We start from the raw sequence: 20,953 nt of genomic DNA, 5'->3' as shown, positions 1-20,953 counted from the left end.
AGTTTCGTTTCATGCAATGGTGGCATGACTGACACCCCTTCTAGAACGGTCTCCCTCTCCCATCCTTCCAAGTCTCCTGCCATTCTTCCTGCCTTGCCTCCTTTCCTCCCCATCTCTTTCATAAGGCTGGGAGAAAGGGAAATGGCCAGCTCGTTTCAGTTCCATTTTCGTTTTTCCCTCAAGTCCAGGACTCAATCCCATTCTTTTATCCTAAAGCAGCGCCACTCTAACCAACCCTGCACCCCCAGTCTTTTTGGCACAAGACTCATCCCAGTATTTCCAATTCCCTCCTAGGTAAGGTTGACAATTCCAGCTCTGGGAATCTTTAGTATGTAGGGAGCATCTACAAGTGACCCTAGGCTGTGTACCAACACCAACAGCCAGCAGAGCAGGAGCCCGAGACCCAGATAGCGGTGAAATTACATGCATGTGTTAATGGATGTGGGCCCTTCTTTGGGGAGTGCATCAGTAGCTTTCATCAAGCTTTGAAGGAGGTCCTTGGGCCACACAATGTTAATAATGACCAAGATAGGGGGACGTGGATGCTTGAATCACCCACTGAGTACTTCGACGGAACACCCAGTCCTTAGGTTTCCAGCTGGCCGCATGGCTTGGTGAATCAGACAACTGTACACTCAAGAGGAATGGAGATTGAGAGATATGGGGAAGCATGGCCTTTGAGGGCTCCACTAGAGACCTGTCCCTCTGCTAAAGCCCACACAACTCAGGCCTGGACATGACCTCCAAGTCCCACTAAATGAGCCAATCCACACTCCCCTGAACTACACAAGAACACAGCTGGGTCTAGTATAAAGAGCACAGGGAGGCAGCAGAACCGAGTTTTAGCTTTTAGGATGACTTCCGTCATGTGGTAGCTGTGTGACCTTAGGCAGCACACTGTACTTCTCTGGTCCTCATTTTCCTCATCCAAACAGAACATTCACACCAGATGAACTTCACAAGGCACTTGTAGCTCTACCATACTATGACACTGCCCTCCTGGACAGGCATTTCCACTCAGCCCTCCAGAACAGAGAATGACTTCACTCTCAATTTCCAGTATCACATCTTAAAGCCACACAGTTTTCTCTTGTGGCTAAACCCAAATCCTTCCTACTGCACCTGAAGCTTGCTGCTTTCATGTGGGGAAAGGCTGGTCCGTGTACAGAGCACTGTAGACTATACCTCTAATGCCTTCACATCAGTCTCTACCTCAAACCCAGTTTGCAATGATCATTAGCAGTAAATCCTCAAGAACTCCATTATTCTAATGGCCACGGCTTCCTCGTGGCAAAATGGACCCCGGAAACTGTGCTCAAGAAACCTCTCCTGCAAACAGGACTCTGGCCCAGATGGGCCACTGGGGCCACTGGAGATGAGCCCTGCAGCAGCCAGCTTCCAAGATGGTCCTTTAGAACTGCTTCTGCAAGAGGATGAGTGTGAAGGATAAAAGCAACTTCCCAACTACATTTAATTCCCACCTCCAGGGGTTTCTGGTCAGCAGGGTGTGTTCAGATTGATGGGACTTTTCTTGAGGCTGTACTGATGATACCTCTGGACCAGGAAATTAAAGGCCACACTGAAATTGCCAGGATGTGAAAGGAAGTAAGCCCAGAGAACTGAGTCACTAAAGGTTGAATGAGGATAGGTCTTTACGGTCAAAGCAGAGCAGAGAACTGAGGCAGTCTGCCCAATAATGCAGCAGAAAAACAGGATCGGGGCTGGAACTACCAGGATAATTGCCTTAATTCTTCACTTCCCTTTCATAATAACCTTGAGTTTATATAGAGCCTTTCTTCTAAGGAGCTCAAAATACTTGCAGAGATATTATCTTAGTTGTCATCACACCATCACAGTCAATGATTATTATCAACTTCATTTTACACATGGGGGAAGGAAAGCCTAGAGGGCTGAAGCGAGTCATCCAAGTTTACCCAGCAAGACACCGACAGCCTCCAAACTCAGCACAAAATGCTCTTGCCCAGCATTGCCCAAAGAATGTTCTTCTCCACACCAGCCCAGCCAAATGCTTGTTGGAACACCAGGTTCTGTGGGAAAATATATCTGGGAAATGCTGCTTATTCTCTTCTCCTGGAGAGTCACAATATACCCTAGCCTAGTAAAGGCTTTTAGAAGCCTTGCAATAAGCAAAACCGTTTTTGTTTAAGCAATAATTTCTCAAAGTAAACTTAACCACAAAACTCTGTGTGTGTGTGTGTGTGTGTGTGTGTGTGTGTGTGTGTGTGTGTAACACTGTAACACCTTCTACCATCCTATGGAACTAGTCTTTTTTGGAACCCACACTGGGAAGCACTGTCCTAGCCAGTAGACTAATCCGAGTATTAGCACAGCAACAGGTCAATTCCATTCCAGCCCAAGCTGGGGGGCGGGAGGTGTTTCTTAGAGCTACTGCCCGATACCTTCTGGTATTGACAGCCAGTGAACAAAGGAGCTTGATGCGCCCAAAGGACCCCAGGCCATCATTTCCTCTGCAGCAGGGCATTGGCCAGATGGGAAGAAGCCAATTCAAACTCACCCACGTCTGCTGCCACTCCTTTTTAATAGAACCCAGGGCTCTTTTTGGTCTTCATTTAAGGGAGGAGATTCTTGGGATGCTGGTCCAAACCCTCAGAGCCCCACTCTTAACTAGCAGAATTTTGTGCCCACCAGGCACTTCCAGTAGAAATCATCCATCTCTCAGGTTCATTTCCAGTGCCATTCATCAGTCCGTGCAATCAGTGCCAACACAACAAAACAGGAGAACATGCCCCTGTTCTGGCTTCACTGCATGAGTATTAGAGTAGTCATTGTATATCCATTTCAGAACTAACGCACAGCACAGAAATCTTGTGCTATTATTAATTACCAGTGACACTACTAAAAGTACCTAAGATGTAAAACTCCCTGAAGACCCTGTCCTGATTAATTTGTATTTTATATACAATTCAAATGATGAAAGATCACAGACAATGGATTTAATATTTACTACTGACATTTTCATGTTTTCTTTTCGTGTTTATTAACCATCCAAACCATGAGGGAAAATGCTTCCACCGAAATTGGTAAATTTGTGTGCAAAAAGTAAACGTAATGCAAGTATAGCTTTCTGTGTCCATCCATTGGCTATGCGAACAATTCTGTGTAAATGGATTTTTGGTAAAAATATTCACTGTAAAGGTCACAGGGGCACTGTTATTTAAGATGATTTGATTATGAATCCTTTTGTAAAGCAACAAATTCTGCAATGTGAATACTGTCCGTCTAGTTCGTTTGCCTTGTAAATCCATACTTACACAGATCAGATTTGCTTAAAGCAAAACACACTAATATTAATAAATAAGCTAGACATTTTTAAAAATGGGGATGTGTTCTGATCCTATCAGCCTGCAATACTGGCTCCTTTTTGATTCACCATTAATCACCATCCCAGTCCAGGGAGATTCATCCTGAGTTTGTTGAGAATGTGACAGTAACACTTCCAAGGACTCCCTGCAGTTTTACTTAACTATGACCCCTCTGCCTTTATATATGCGTTCCCTGCAACTTAGCCATGTGGTGAATTACTTCTTCAAGACTCACTCAAATGTCACTTCCCCTGTGAAGACTTCCTTGATCATTCCCCCTCCTCCAGCCAGGCATCCCTCTTCCATGCTCTCACAGTACCCTGCCCGGCCCTTGTCAAACTCTACTGTAATGATCTGTTTACACATCCTCTCTTGCCTACCACACTATGCACTCCCTGAGAGCTGAGATGATGTTTTATTCATTTATTCATTGCTATACTTCCAATACCTAACACTACTGGCACATAGCAGGTGTTTAATAAATGCCAGTTGCTTGACTGAATGATCACTGTCCTTAACTGTACATTTTTGAACGCTGAAAAACGCTTTATTAAAACCATAAATTAAAATGTCAAAGAGGAGGCTTACCAGTTCTGTTCATTTTATTGATATCTTCTCTCTTTGATCAAAAGAAAAGAGCATGCCAATTCACACCTTATGGGTCAACAACAACAAAAAACTCTCAACCAAATTCACAACTAAGACATAGTGCTTTCAGTATGCCCCTTTTTTCTCCAAACATACAGCTACAACCTAACCCACCACTAACATAACTGCAGTAAAGAAGACATGAGGATCCACTAATTAAAGGGGTGGGGCGAGGAAGTTAGGAGGGGGGCAGTTACTGCAGAGATCACTGTAAGAGCTTTGTATCCTCATTGGCTGAGAGAGAGAAGCCTGCCAAGAAAGTTGGGCATCCTTAGGGGAACAATAATGACGTCCAGTAGGACCCGGCCAATGTGGCTAGAAATTCCACATCCAGAATGTCCTAAGCAACAGCCCCAGCTGGGGGCTTTCCATCACTTTGAAACCATCGTCACCCTTCCGACATGGGCAGAACAGGTTGGACCTGATCGGCCTGCGTGTTACTGCAATCTGGCTTGGCATGGGATGATACCCAAGGACATGTAATGCCAGGAGTAGCCCAGCCCCATGGCGCGCGCGCACACACACACAAACACGCACACACACCACACACACACACACACACACACACACCACACTCCAACTCACACTCACTGAATCCCACATAAAACCTGCACCATCTCCCACATCTGCATTCCTGCGTGCCCGGTCACACACGGGAGTGCCCCCTCACATTCCCTCACTTCCCTAGACTGCCCGGCCCACACCCCACTCTACGGGCAGACTGCAGCCTAGCCTGGAACTGGAAGCTGGTGGGGACTGGTTTTGTTGTACGCAACAAAGCCCCATGCACCCAGGTGCCCCGCTGGATCGTCCATCCATCTCTCCCCTCCCCCATCCATGAGCTCCCAGACAAGAGAAAGCTCAGCTCTGGGAAGTGGATGCGGGGAGCGGGGGCGAAAAGAAAGAGAGCTTTAGGGGTGGGCGGGGGCAGGAGTCCGGGCAGCTTCCGAGCTATCTCGCCATGAAGCGACAGGGACGGCGAACTGGCAAAGGGACCGAGCTGCCTTCCCACCCCACCGCACCCCATCTATTCATAGAAAAAGACCCCAAACTGAGAAATAATCTACCCTCCCGTCCGCCCCATGCCCTCCTAACGGCTCTTGGAGCCACCGGCGCTCCAACAGCCTGCAACAAAGCGCCCCCGACACAGACCTGTTCCAGCCTCTTACTGGCCCGAGCGAAGAGGAGCCGCGGCTGAGGGTTCGGCCCTTCGCCGCCGGGCAGCAGGCGCCAAGGGAGGGGAGGAGGGGCAGGAACTGGGAGAGGAAGGAGAACGAGAGGGGACAGGAGGCACAGCAGCAGCGGAGGCGGCGGCCGGAGGAGGAGGAGGAGGAGGAAGAGGCGGCGGCGGCTTCTGTGGCAGCTGCTGAGGATGCTCTGGCGAGGGGCAGGGCTGGGTGCGCGGGGCGTGGGCTCACGTGCGCCCCATGGCCCGGCGATGCGCGCGCGTCTGGGTGTGTAAGAGCATCTGGGTGTATTTTGACCGTGATTATTCCAATTCCGACCTAGTCTGGAACTTGTGGTTCCTGCAGCCAGGCGGAAGTGAAACCCTTTCAGTCTCCCAAGCCTGACTATGCCGGCCAGGGGATGGGGGTTGGGGGCGAGGGAGCAAGATGGGCAAGAAGGGGGTCAGTACCAGGGCGCCAGGCCTGCCATCAATGAACACATCCCTACCTTCAGTCTTCCTTCTGGGCCCTGGTAAATTGCATCCACACATATCTTTGGGAAACCTATAGCTAAGGAGAATAGAAAGAGACCGAGAGACCAAGGACAGTCACCATCACATCCTACTGAGTGAGCTGTTCGTACTATGCTCAGTGCTGTCTGGACTCCCCAGAGGGCAATTGCTGTTCTACCTTGGGATTTACTTTCACGAGTTGAGGTACCCATAATTTCATACAGGTTCTGAGTTCTGTCTTTTCTCCTGTCTCTCATTCCATTGCAAAATCTCTGTGCTTGTAACCAAGGTGGGATACAATCAATTCTCTGTGCTTTAGTCTGCTCACCAAGCCAATATCTTCCAGATCCCTGGCTTCACTGGTGTCAAGGGGTCACTTAATCTTTATGCCACTCTCCCTCTAGGAGTGGGGCACTCAGTTTAGATGAGAACCAAGACTGGTTCCCCCGAAGTCAGTGGGATGAAGATCATCATGGATCCAGCTGGAGACTCAATTTGGATCTGCACCCCTAAACCGAAGATAAAGGGAAACCAATTGTGAGAGGCATAATTTTTCTCTATGATGTCATCCTTGGTGAACCCCTTGCTTGGAGCCCTGCTGAAAATCTTCTTACCACTAGAGACCTTTTGAGCATTCCTCTTCATCTTGCCTAGTGGCTTCTGCTTGTACAGCACTTTGGGATTTACAAAGTACTTCCTCATAGTGGAATCCCTACACTATCATCTCGGTGAATTAGGCAAGGAAAACATCATTATTTGTATTTTACATAAGAGGAAACAGATTCAGAAAAATTAAGTGGATTTGCCTAACATTACAGGCTAATAAGTGGCAGATCCAGAATTGGGGCTCAGGTCTTCAGATTTCTAGGGCAAAACTTCTTCTTCTTTTTTTTTTTCTCTTTGCTGCACTGCACAGCTTGTGAGATCTTAGTTCCCTGGCCAGGGATCAAACCCAGACCCTGGCAGTGAAAGCACCGAGTCCTAAACCCTGGATCGCCAGGGAATTCCCAAAACTCCTTTTTAAACGACATTTTGGAAAGAAATTTCAGATGCATCTATTGATCTCCATGTTGGAAGGTAATGGTTTAGTGCCTTGGCTAAATTGAAATTAACTAAAATGAGATTTTGAAAAAGTATTTCAGTTAGGTCTATATATTCAGGTGCAACTCACAAATTAGTAAGTAGAAAAGAGTTAACAACTTTTAGGCCTCAGTCCCCAATCAGCAGACAAAATTATTCCTCTGATTCTGCTACCAACAGCTACTGTAAGAATAATTTGGTACAGAGAGGACAGTAGGAAGAGGCATGTGACATAGACATTTGAATTTCCTGGGGTGGTAATCTTGTGAATGTTTCCCCCAGGAGCTAGATCTTTGTCTTCTAAGTCATGAGAATGAAATGGAAGAAATTAACTACCTGATGATCCTGAGCATGTAGGCCGCCCCCCTCACTGGTGCCTAAGGATTGATCATGTTAACTGCCCTGTTACCTCAACATCAACCAGTCAGAGAATTGTGCACGAGATAATCACATACCCTAAGACCCCCTCCCTCACCTTCCTTCTGAAAAATGCTTTGCTGGGGGAATTCCCTGGCGGTCCAAGGAACTAAGATCCCGCATGTGGCTCCATGCGACCAAAAAAAAAAAAAAAAAACATGCTTTGCTGAAACCCTTTGGGGAGTTTGGGGTTTGGGCGAATCATGAACACCCCCACCCCGGTTCTCCTTGCTTGGTCCTGCAATAAACCTTTCTCTGCTCCAAACCTCGAAGTTTCAGTATTGTTTGGCCTCACTGTGCGTCGGGCCCACGAACTTGCGTTTGGTAACAATACAAGTGCCTAAGACATAGCAAGACTCAATAAATGATAGGTATTATTGTTAGAGAGAATAAAAGCAACAACTACATTAATGGGTTTTCTCCATTAAAAGCAGAAATCCTTTATTACTAGTGGTACCTCAATATTGAGAGAATGCAGAGGAAGAGATTGCTTTTCTCCAGGATAGGAGAGATCAAGTGGTGGTTATAGGAGATAGGCATGATAAACAAAGAGAGATGAGGGATTTTCTGCAACTACTGAGAACCATCATGGAACTAAGAAGAGAACAGGATCAGAAGAGGATGATGAAAAGAGGGCATCTAGGATTGGGAGTATATGCCGGTTAACGGTTTTGTAACAATGTACAATGTACATGGTTTACTCAAAGGGGTGTTTTGGCTCTTCTAAACAAGTTCCTGTTTATCAAAAGACCTAAGAAAGAACTCCATTCAAAGTCTGTCAGAAATACCTGAATCTGACATTTAGCCAGGGACTCCCTGTTCTGATTTGGTACCAAATAGAGATTATTCTTATTTGAGCCTTGCCAAGCACAGAGAGGTTGAGTCATAACAATGCTCAGAGCCAAGATGCAGAAAAATTGTGAAGGAGGTGAAATCTGTCTCTGACACTCTTCCAGTTTCTCTGTGTTACACCCTTATCTTCCCACTTAAACTCTCTGGACATCAAAATCCCTGCATTTCCCAACCGTGCAAAAGTGACCTGATTTAGTTATTTACAATGAAGTGCCTTTACATGCTCCTCTTCTCAAAAGGTAGACTAACAGGAGGAAGCAATGCTAAAACCAATGAAATGGATCACTAATGGTAGAAGTTCAGGCCTTCGGAGTGGTAAAGATAGCTTGGGTGCCCTCAGATCATTTAGGTATGAGACTCTCCATGAATAAGACCAGACCTTGGAAATGTGAATTCACGTCATAACAGAAACCCAGAACAAGAAGAGGCATTAGTTATTATTTCCATTCCAACCCTTTTGTTTCACAAGCCATTAAACCAAGGCTTGGAATGGTTAAGTGACTCTTCCAAGACCACATAACTCCCAAGAAGGAGAGCCAGGACTTGAATTCCAATCACAGATCTTTTTCCACTACACTGTCCTCCTCCATCGGCCGGGAAGAAAACCGGGAACAATTGCTTAGAATTGATATTTGAGACTTTATTCCAGGTACATAGGGATGGCATGAAAATAAGAATAGAGGACAAAAATGAAGGTGCAATCCTCTTTTTTGCTTTCTTTAGCTTGCTCCTCACTAGTAGCTATTTCAAACAAGACTGACATGCAGAATGGTCTATGTGATGCCAGGCACCTGACTCTGGAAATGATATTAGAGGTATAAGACTAGGCTGAGGGTGGACAGAGTCCTGGTCACTCCCTGAATCATTTTTTTATTATTCTGGTAAGAACATTTAACATGAGATCTACTGTTTAAACAAATTTGTAAGTGTACAATACAGTACTGTTAGCTATAGACACAATGCTGTACAGCAGATCTCTGGAATTTAGTCACCTTGCATCACTGAAACTTTATACCCATTGAACAGCACCTCCTTATACCCCCTCCTCCCAATCCCTGGCAACCACCATTCTACTCTCTGGATATTGGGGTGCTGATAGGAATTGCATTGAATCTGTAGGCCGTTTTGGGTAATATGGACATTTTAAGAGTATTAAGTCTTTTAATCTATGAATACGAGATGTCTTTCCATTTATTTGTCTCTTTTTACATTTCTTTCATCAATGTTTTGTAGTTTTCAATGTACCAGTCTTTGACCTCTTTTATTAAGTTTATTCCTAAGCCGTTTATTATTTTTGATATGATTATAAATGGTATTGTTTTCTTAAACTCCTTTTTGAATAGTTCACTGTTAGTGCATAGAAACGCAACTGACTTGTGTATGTCATCTGCAAACAGAAATAATTTTACTGCTTCCTTTCCAATTTGGATGCCTTTTTGTTCCATCTAATTGCTCTGGCTGGGACTGCCAGTACTATGTTGAATAAAAGTGGCAAGAGTTGGCATCCTTGCCATGTTCCTGATCTTAAAAGAAAAGTCTTCAGTTTTTCACCACTAAGTATGACGTTAGCTATGGGCATCTCATATATGACCTTTATTATGTCATTTCCTTTATTATGTGATTTCCTTCTTTTTTTTTCCAGCTTTATTAAGGTATAATCAGCAAATTAAAATTGTATTTTGTATTTGTACAAATTGTAAATTTGTACAATTGTAAAATTGTAATTGTATTTATGGTGTACAACGTGATGTTTTGATATATGTGTACACTGTGAAGTGACTACCACAATCAAGCTAATTAACACATCGATCACATCACATAGTTACCTTTCTTTGTATGTGTGGCAAGAACACGTAAGATCTACTTTAGCAAATTTCAAGTATACGATACAGTATTATTTATGGTCACCATGCTGTACATTAGATCCCCAGAACTTATTCATCCTGCATAACTGAAACTTTGTACCCTTTGACCAAGGTAATTTCCTTCTATTCCTGGTGTGTTGAGAGGTTTTTTTAATTATTATTATGAAAGGATGTTGAATTTTGTTAAACGCTTTTTCTGCATCTATTGAGATGATCATGTTATTTTTATCTTTCATTCTGTTAATGTGGTGCCTCACATGAACTGATTTTTATATGTCAAACCATCCTTGTGTGTAAAGAATATACCCCACTTGGTCATGGTATGTGATCCTTTTAATGTGCTGTTGATTCTGGTTTGCTAGTATTTTGTTGAGGATTTTCACATCTATGTTCATCAGGGATATGGGCCTGTCGTTTTCTTTTCTTCAGTTTCCTTGTCTGGCTTTGGTATTAGGGTAATGATAGCCTCATAAAATGAGTTTAGAAATTTTTCCTCCTCTTCAGTTTTTGGGAAGAGTTTGAGAAGAATTGGCATTAATTTTCCTTTAAATGTTTCATAGAACTCACCTGTAGAGCCATCTGGTCCTGGGCTTTTCTTTGTTGTGAGATTTTCAATTACTGATTCAATCTCCTTACTAGTTAAAAATCGGTTCAAATTTTCAATTTCTTCATAATTCAGCCTTGGTAGGTTGTATGTTTCTAGAAATTTATCCTTTTCTTCTAGGTTATCCAATTTATTGATGTATAATTGTTCTCAGTAGTCTCTTACAATCCTTTTTATTCCTGTGGCATCAGTTGTTATGTCTTCTCTTTCATTTCTGATTTTATTTATTTGAGTTTTCCCTCTTCTTTTTTTAGCCTAGCTAAAAGTTTGTCAATTTTGTTTCTCTTTTAAAAGAACTCAGTTTCACTGATTTTTTTCTATTGTGTTTCTATTCTCTATTTTGTATATTTCTGCTCTGATCTTTACTATTTTCTTCTTTCTGTTAACTTCAGGCTTAGTTTGTCTTTTTTTTTAGTTCCTTGAGATGTAAAGTTATGTTGATTGAGTTCTTCTTTTTTAATGTTGGCACTTACTGCTAAAACTTCCCTCTTAATACTACTTTTGTTGCATTTCATAAGTTTTGGTATGTTGTGTTTTCCTTTCCATTTGTCTCAAGATATCTTCTAATTTCCCATTGATTTCTTCTTTGATCCATTGGTTGTTTAGGAATCATTCTATGAGTCTTGCATTTTTAGAATAAATCCCTGTTAGGAGCATATTATAATGAGCCTCTACTTAAAATAGGGTACCAGGAAAGAATCTAGTTAGTGAAAGTTTCCAGTTTGTTGGGGTCCTGTTAATTAAAGTTTTACTGTAATCTCAAAACACAGAAAGGATTGAAAAGAATCTGACCTTTAAAAAATAGAACATAAAACACAACACTATTTAGTCTTACTTTCCTCTGTTTTATTGCCATGTTTCTTATCTAAGCTGTTGACATTTACTTGGGATTTAAAAGTTATCACAATATATGTATAACTGATTCACTTTGCTGCACAGCAGAAACTAACACAACATTGTAGATCGACTATACTCCAGTAAAAAATTTTTAATAAAAGTTATCACAAGATTTATTAACTAGTCTCTCTACTCCTATATATGTTTGAAATTTCCTATAATACAAGTATAAAAAAAGACACGGTCCCTGTACTCTGAGAACTGGAAGGAACTCAGCATTGGATTGATCATGGATTTCAATTACTGCTATATGTAAATTAGTATAATTTCTCTGGAGGGCAAGGTGGCAATGTATATCAAAAATTTTTTTTTTTTTTTGGTACTCAGGCCTCTCACCGTTGTGGCCTCTCCCGTTGTGGAGCACAGGCTCCAGACACGCAGGCTCAGCGGCCATGGCTCACGGGCCCAGCCTCTCCGCGGCATGTGGGATCTTCCCGGACCGGGGCACGAACCTGTGTCCCCTGCATCGGCAGGTGGACTCTCAACCATTGCGCCACCAGGGAAGCCCTCAACATTTTTAAACATTAAGTGTGGCAAAGAAGTTTCCCCAGGCAATCTCCTGAATTCCATAATTGGAAAAATTATCAGGAGGCCTGGTTTCCCCTCATGATTAGATGAGTTATTACTATGGACAAGTTCTTTGTTTTAGGACCCAATTTCTTGATCTACAAAATTGGTAATAATTTTTTAAACACATGTCTCCTTGTGAAACTGGGAAAGATGAAAGCCTTGTGGGAAGAGTACTACATAATCCATAGTTTTCAAATATTGATGCGGAAGGCAAAATATGGTGAGTGTGGGTAATGTGTATGGTCCTTTGAAAGTTAAATTATAAAGGAAATGGAAAATGATTAATTTTAGACTAATTAAAGTATGCATGTTAAAATGGCAAGAGCGATCAACAAAAGTATAGACATGAAATATATGACTTTCAAATTGGTAGAGAGGAAAAGGGAATACAAAAGAAAAAAAGCTTAATTTAAAAGAAGTTGGGCTTCCATGGTGGTCCAGTGGTTAAGACTCTGCACTTCCAATGCAGGGGGCATGGGTTCAATCCCTGGTCAGGGAACTAATATCCCACATGTCACAACCAAAAAAAAAAAAAGATAAACTGAGGCATATTAAACATTAAAAAAATTCTTTAATAGATTTATGGCTATTTAGGTTATTTCTTCTTGGGGGGCTTTGGTAGCTTGTGTCTTTTAAGAAGTTTGTCCATTTTATCGTAGTTGCCAAATTTATTGGCACAGTTACTTATAATTTTTCCTTATTATCTTTTAATGTTGGTAGAATCTGTAGTGCTGATTCTTGTTTTTAACATCAGCAATTTGTGTCCTTTTTTTTCCTGAGAAGTCTGGGTAGAGGTTTATCAATTTCTTTGATCTTCTTGCAGAACCAGCTTTTGGTTTCATTGCTTTTCTCTTTTTACTGTTTCCTATATTATTGATTTATACTTTAATCTTCATTATTTATTTTCTTCTAATTACTTTGCTTTTATTTTTCTAGTTTTTAAGGTGGAAGCTGAGATCATTGATTTGAGATCTTTCTAAACTACTTCTAGTTACATACCACAAATTCTGTACATTATGTTTTCATTTTCACTCAGTTCAAAATACTTTCTAATTTCCCTTTGATCTCTTCTTTGACTCATGGGTTATTTAATAGTGTGTTGTTCAGTTTTTAAGTATATTTAAACATTTCTCAGATTTTTTTTTTTGCTTTTTCTTTGGCCACACCACACGGCTTGTGGGATTTTAGTTCCCCAGCCAGGGATTGAACCTGGGGCCCCAGCAGTGGAAGCACAGAGTTCTAACCACTGGAATGCCAGGGAATTCCCTCTCAGATGTTGTTATTAATTTCTAACGTAATTCTTCTGTGGTCAAAGAATATACATTGTATCACTTGAATCCCTTAAAATTTATTGAGACTTATTTTATTCAAGAATATGATCTATCTTGATAAATGTTCCATGGGCACTTGAGAAGACTATCACATCTGCTGTTGTTGGGTGGACTGTTCTCTATTTGTCAATCAAGTTCGTTGATAGTGCTGTTTAAGCCTACTATATCCTTACTGATTTTATGTGTACATGTTCTATTAATTATTGAGATAATGTTGAAATCTCCAACTATAGTTGTGGGTTTGTCTATTTCTCCTTGTAGTTAGTTCTATAATTTTTGCTTCATGTATTTTTTTAGGGGTATAAACATTTAGGACTGTCATGTCCTCTTGAAGAATTGATCCCTTTATCATTATGAAATTACCTTCTCTCTCACTGATAAGATTCTTTGCTTTGAAATTCACTTTGTTTGATATGAATACAGCCATGTCAACTTTCCTTTGGTTTGTGTTAGCATGGTATGTCTTATTTCATCCTTTTACTTTTAACCTATTTGTGTCTTTATATTTAAAGTGTGGAAAGCATACTTCATTTTATTGCCCTTAACAGATATTGCATTTTTTAGTCAATGGAATGTTTGTGGCAACCCTGAATTAAGCAAGTCTATTGGCACCATTTTCCCAACCGCATTTGCTCACTTTGTGTCTCTGTATCACATGTTGATAATTCTTGCAATATTTCAAACTTTTTGATTATTATTTTATTTGTTACGGTGATCTATGATCAGTGATCTTTGATATTACTATTGCAATTTTTTTGTTTTTTATTTTTAAATCAAGGTATGGACTTTTTTTTAGACATAATGCTATCGCACACTTAATAGACTATGTTATAGTGTAAACATAACTTTTATATGCACTGGGAAATCACAAAATTCATGTGACTTGCTTCATTGTGTTATTTGCTTTATTGTGGTGGTCTGAAATCAAGCCTGCAATATCTCTGAGGTATGCCTGTATGCTGAATGCAGCATATAATTGCATCTTACTATTTTTATCCAATCTGACAATCTCTGCCTTTTAATTAAGGAGATTAGACCATTAACTTCTAATGTGATTATTTCTATGGTTGGTTTTAAGTGTATCATCTTGCTATTTGTTTTCTCTTTGTCTCATCTGTTCTTTCTTCCCCTTTTCTTCTTTTCCCACCTTCTTTTGGATTATTCTGCATTTTGTTTTTAATTTTTAAAAATATTTATTTGTTTTATTTACTTATTTTTGGCTGCATTGGATCTTCATTGCTGCACACAGGCTTTCTCTAGTTGCAGTGAACGGGGGATACTCTTCGTTGCAGTGCACGGGCTTCTCATTGCGGTGGCTCCTCTTGTTGCAGAGCACAGGCTCTAGGTGCTTGGGCTTCAGTAGTTGTGGCACACGGCCTCAACAGTTGTGGCTCGTGGGCTCTAGAGTGCAGGTTCGGTAGTTGTGGTGCACAGGCTTAGTTGCTCCACAGTATGTAGGATCTTCCTGGACCGGGGCTCGAACCCGTGTCCCCTGCATTGGCAGGCGGATTCTTAACCACTGTGCCACCAGGGAAGCCCTATTCTGCATTTTTAATGATCATATTTTATCTCCTTTGTTGGCTTATTAGCTATAGCTTTTGTTCTGTTATTTTACAGATTGATTCAGGATTTATAGAAACATTTTTAAGTGATTACAGTCTACTGCCAAGCGAATTTATACCCCTTCACAAGTAGTATAAGAACCTAACAGCAGTATAATTCCATTTCTTCCCTCCCAGCCTTTACACTATTGTTGTCATACATTTTACTTTTACTTATTTATAAACCCCACAACTCATTGTTATTATATTTGTTTAAGGAATCAGTTATCCTCTAAAGAGATTTAACTAACATGGAAAAAACCATATTTACCCAAGTAGTCATCATTTCCAGTACCCCTTATTCCTTTGTGTAGATCCATATTTCCATCTGGTGTCATTTTTCTTCTACTTGAAAGACATCCTTTAACATTTCTTGTAGTGTGGGGTTAATCGTGATGGTTGATGATTGATGGTGATCTTAAGCTTTGTATGTCTGAAAATGTCTTTATATCATCTTCCTTTTTAAAAGATATTTTCCCTGGGTATTGATAAACTTGATTCGGATGTGGTTTGGTATAGTTTTCTTCATGTTTCTTGTTTGTGGGATTCTCTGAGCTACCTGAATCTGTGGCTTTATAGTTTTCATCAAGTTTGGAAATTTTTCAACCATTGTTTCCTCAAGCATTTTTCCTAACCTCTCCTTGTTCTCCTTCAGTGACTCCAATTACTCATATATTTGGCTGCCTGAAGTTGTTTCACAGCTCACTGATGTGCTTTCATTATATTGATTCTTTTTTTCCTGTGTTTTTTAAAGGTAGTTTTTATTGCTGTATTTTTTTAGTTTACTAATATTTTCTCCTGCAACATCTAATCTGCTGTAAATCCCACTTAGTATATTATCAATCTCACACATTACAGTTTTCATCTTTCAAGTTCTATTTGGGTCATTTAAAATTTTTTCCATGTCTCTACTGAACACTTCGAATATATGGACTACAGTTAAAGTAACAGTTTTAATGTCTTTGCTAATTCTAATATCTGTGTTAGTTCTGGGTTTGTTTCCAATTGATTTATTATTCTCATTAGTGGCTGAATAATATTACATTGTATGAATGTACCACAATTTAGTTAACCAATCCAGTATTGATGTACATTCTGTTCTTCTCAGTCTTTTACTAATACAATTAATGCTACAATAGACATCCTTGTACTCAGGTCTTTGTGCAAGTATATTGGTAAGATAAATTTCTGAAGTCAAATTGCTGAGTTAGAGAGTATGTGCACTTTAAAAAATTATTTAGTTAGTTATTTGAATTTTTAATGTGACAGTCATTCTGGCCCCATTAAAAGGGATTTGGCTCCTTCCATCACTGAGTGCCTGCTTTTGATATCCATTCAGACACCACACATTTGGTTTTCCCACTCCTACCTGATTGATGATATTCCTCTTGGCTTTCTTAATTCTCCCCCGTTGGCACTGCCCCTCAACTTCTACTGCTTTCCTAAGATCCTCTTGCATCACCACTTATTTTAGATAGTTTTTTCCTTTGGACAAAATTTTGTTATTTCCTCTTTCAAAATCCATGACTAAGGACTTCAGGAAGAAGCATCTTTGTCTTGTGGGACTAACTTGCTGGGCTACTCTCCTTCCTAGCCTCAACATTATGAGAAAAGCATCAGACAGTATTTATTTAAAGGACATCTTTCACTTTGGGCATGGATTCAGGGATTGCATGCTTATCTATCAGCTACTAGGATGAAACTTTGGTCACTGTGTTGGCACATGCCATAGCTTGATAGAGATTCATGCTGCCAGCTTTGGGCTCCAAATGCTGGCATATATGAAGATATTCAGGCATCCTTCACAGTGGAATCAAAGAAAGCTGCTTTTCTTGACTTCCTTAAATCCTGTATGCCTATAGACATGGGTGAGTAAGGTTTATACTTCTTGTAAGTTCAAAAACTACCCGGGCCTCTTAACTAATCTGAGAAATATATTTGCTGGCCCAGCTTGTCAAAAGGGAGCCAACATACTCTGTCACTGAATTGAGGATAGGATAGACTCAGGGCCCGTTGCTGCTTGGTAGACCAAACCCTCATCAAATGAACCCAGATGCCCACTAAATTCATACTGACCACCCTGTGAACAACCACCACCAATGGGTCTCTCTGACTGGGAGGACCATAAACCTCAAGATCATCTCATAGATAGTTAGATAGGAGGGTGTCGCTGGACACTGCTGCCCATTGGCCACTCTCCAACCTCCACTGGTCCTTGACTTTGCTTTCCTGGAAGCTGAAGACCTAGCCATTGACACAAGGGAGAAGTCTCAGTGGATTGGATATAGCAAAGAACGGTGGTGGATGGGATAGATTCACATAAAGGGGTTAGCTGGAGTCAGAAACCTATTGTGTTGATAATGTTCTTTACCTTGAGTGCCCCATATGGTGGTGTTTGGGTGTGTGTGATTGTCTCCCATGGTGATGTTCTCTTCAAAGACCCAGAATTGTCCAGTATACTTCATGCCTTGACCTTCAACATGCTGGTAGCATACAGCTTCTTATGTCCTACATAACATGGGAGAGTTAGGAAAGCAGTGGGTGTGAAAGTCATAATTACTGAGAAAATAGGTATTTCTAGCTGGATGAATGTGATGAGTTGTGGGGGAACTGGGGCATAGTAAGGAGAGGAATCAGTATGTTGCTAGTAAAAGGTGAAACAGCGGAAGTACTCCTCTAGATAGCACTTGGTTGATGTCTTCAATCTGACTTCTATATCTACCAGTAATAGGTAGATGACAAATGGATACTAATGTGAAGGACCTTGAACAGGGCCCTCCAAAATCGGGATGATAATTAACAGCAATAATCAAAGACCATATAGCTGGATAATGTGGAACCAGAAGATTCTTTTATCTATTTTTATTTATTTTTGGCTGCGTTGGGTCTTCGTTGCTGCACGCGGGCTTTCTCTAGTTGGGAAGAGCGGGAGCTACTCTTTGTTGTGATGCACGGGCTTCTCATTGCAGTGGCTTCTCTTGTTGTGGAGCATGGGCTCTAGGCGCTCGGGCTTCAGTAGTTGTGGTTCGTGGGCTCTAGAGTGCAGGCTCAGTAGTTGTGGTGCATGGGCTTAGCTGCTCTGCAGCATGTGGGCTCTTCCTGGACCAGGGATCGAACCCATGTCCCCTGCATTGGCAGGCGGACTGCGCCACCAGGGAAGTCCCAAGATCCAGAAGATTCTTTTGATAAACAAAATAAACATAGCTGGAGTAGAAGGGGAGCTGGTGCTGCGTACACAGTGAATGATTTTTTTTTTCAGAGCATCTCCCACTATGAGGATTTTGTGAAGTTATAAAAAGGGAATATGCTTGGGGCTTCCCCGGTGGTGCAGTGGTTGAGAATCTGCCTGCCAATGCAGGGGACATGGGTTCGAGCCCTGGTCTGGGAAGATCCCACATGCCACGGAGCAACTAGGCCCGTGAGCCACAACTACTGAGCCTGTGCGTCTGGAGCCTGTGCTCTGCAACAAGAGAGGCCGCGACAGTGAGAGGCCCACGCACCGCGATGAAGAGTGGCCCCCACTTGCCACAACTAGAGAAAGCCCTCACACAGAAACGAAGACCCAACACAGCCAAAAAAATAATAATAAATAAATAAAATTTTTTAAAAAGGGAATATGCTAGAAATAGCTGTGAGATGGTATCCCAGAGGCGTCTGGAGATCTGAAGTGGATGCAGAAGGCTTTTGGATCTCCTAATCTACTCCTTGACTTAGAAGCAGCTATAACAAGTGATGACACATTGGAGATGTTGTGTCAGTGAGGGAGCCACTACTAAAAACCATGTTGAAGGTCTTGACTTGAATGGATCACAGTGGCCATCAGGGTAGGGTCATGGTACAAGAGAAGTACTTGTGCGTGAGCTTCTCCAGCTAGGAAATATAATTGCCCACTCTCATACAGTAGGCAATTCCAATGTTCTGTGCCTCTCAGGGCTGTCACTACACAGGCCTGGATCTCATCCAGGTGCTGCCATGAGTAGGTATCCATCTGCAGCCTGCTCTGGATTGTGTCAGCTAGTTGTAGAGGGTAGTGGTGTGGGGCTTAGAATCTAAGAGGTCTGAATCCAGAACCTAGCTCTTCAAAATTAAAGTCACTTAATTTCTTCAAACATTAATTTCCACATCTCTAAAGTGGGAATGATAACAGTACTAACCTAAAGGATTGTTATGAGGATTTGTTTGTTTTTAATTTTTTCTTCCAGTTTTGTTGAGTTATAATTGACCTACAGCACCGTATAAGTTTAAGGTGTACAGCATAATGATTTGACTTAGATATGTCATGAAACGGTTATCACAATAAATTTAGTGAACATCCATGAGGATTTAAATGGAATAATTTGTGCAAAGCATTTATACCAGTGCTTGGAGCACAGGATTAACATTGGTTATTATTTTTCTTCGGTCTGGATAACCCAGGTCTGTTGGAGAAACTACCAGGGTGAGGCTGCCTCCATTTTCCGCCCTTACTCCAGTTTTTGTCTGAGGTAATGTTGGATTCCTCCTTCCAGACAAGTAGAACTCCTGAGCACTGGATTTAGACTGGAGTGTGCTGTCACTGGAACTTGCGTTGGCCTCAGGGATAGGGCTGGGCCGGAATGCAGCCTGCAGAAGGTGGAACAGAGGTGGGAAATCCAAGAGGCAACATTCTGGTGAAAAATTGAAACCAAAGCCAGGCAAAGAGTCAAATCTAGATGTCAGTCAAAGGCTGGTAGAACAGGAGAATCTGTGATGTAGGTAGCAGAGCAGAAAGTAGGAAAATTACTTAAGAGCTAGAGAGGGCTTGGTTATAACTCAGCTCCACCACATACAAGTTGAATGGCCTTGAGCATCCTAATTAAACTTGGTTTATATTCTGACTCAGCCACTTCCTTAGCTGTTGGCCTTGGATGAATTACTTATCTTTGTGTTCTACAGTTTTCTCATCTGTGAAAATACAGATTGAAAAGAACACATAAGTCATAGAGTACTTGTGAGAATTAAATATGGTAACCTCTATAAAGTGCTTAGTATATCTAGTGTCTGGCACACGGTAAGTTCTCAATGAATATTAGTTGTTGCTGTTAAACAGAGAGCAGAGAAAAAGCCTGGGAAAATTCCCTGAGCTGTGGATGCCTTTGACCACAGCATAAGCAGAAAGGGCACTGACTCAGCTTGTACAGACAGAGTATCCTCCCAGCTTTCCTGGATGCCTGATATACAATGACAGATGGAAACAGTTCAAAATGTGCAGGTAGTACCCACAATGGAGATACTGAACTGCTCAAGGCTTCTTCATCTTGGAAGGCTGAGCTGCTGGCTCTTTCTCAGTTGCTCTAGCCCATTGGAGTCTATGACTATCAGTCATGGGTGTTGGATAACCCTGAAGGAACACCTCTAGATCTCTAGGTTAGCCTTCGTGGCCAGTACCCCTCACACATACACGCAGTTGGTGGAACACAGGCAGAGATACTTCCTTCCTAGAGAACAAAGGACATAAAATGACAGTGATGCAGCCAGGGTTCTCTTTAAGTTAGATAGGCATCGATTGTCATTTTTATGATATTGGTTTGGATGGTGTAGGGCTATCTATGCCTAGGAGGCCAGAATGAGGTCAGAGATGAAAAGTGGCTCCAACTGCTAGAGAGCTAGGGCCATGATGAGAACCAGATAAAAACTTTCCTCTTTTGAGAAGGTTAATCTGGAGGTCAGTGAGTACGGTAAAATGGGGTGGAAGGCAGCAGTGATACTCCACGAACTTCAGATATCAATAGACCACTTTGATTGATCTGGGGGCCCCAATCTGGTGTGGCTGGCACTTTGCCAGGCACTATGTAGACAACTGGGGTGGCCAGGCCTTTGTTTAAGAAAGTTACCTCTGTGCTTTTCAAGGCTTTCCCAGAGGTGGTGCTATTTCAGATGGCCCAGAACTGCCCAGACTTGGGATTCTTTTGAGGTCAGATCATGGGAATAAATTAGGATATCCTCCAGGTAGATAACAAACCTTCTGTCAATGACGTTGTATAATATCCAAGGCCAGTAAATTATCGCTCGTGGGCCAAAATCAAGCCACTCTTTGGTTTTCTTTGG

At 41.7% G+C, this 20,953-nt stretch overlaps 1 protein-coding gene across 6 annotated transcripts in view; it reads right to left on the bottom strand.

The window, feature by feature from the left end:
- Positions 1-5,354, bottom strand: part of PAK3 (p21 (RAC1) activated kinase 3) — a 297,105-nt gene extending 291,751 nt beyond the window's left edge. For all 6 annotated transcript variants that reach the window (XM_055081646.1, XM_055081644.1, XM_024128082.3 and 3 more), the window contains exon 1: positions 5,145-5,354. The gene's annotated coding sequence lies outside the window, so the exon portion shown is untranslated. The remainder of the gene's footprint in view (positions 1-5,144) is intronic.
- Between the last annotated feature and the right edge of the window lie 15,599 nt (positions 5,355-20,953).

Source organism: Physeter macrocephalus, chromosome 21 (genome assembly GCF_002837175.3).
Source record: "Physeter macrocephalus isolate SW-GA chromosome 21, ASM283717v5, whole genome shotgun sequence".
NCBI classification, from domain to species: Eukaryota; Metazoa; Chordata; class Mammalia; order Artiodactyla; family Physeteridae; genus Physeter; species Physeter macrocephalus.
Note: the sequence above shows the minus strand (reverse complement) of the source record. Positions and strands in the feature narration are given on the sequence as shown.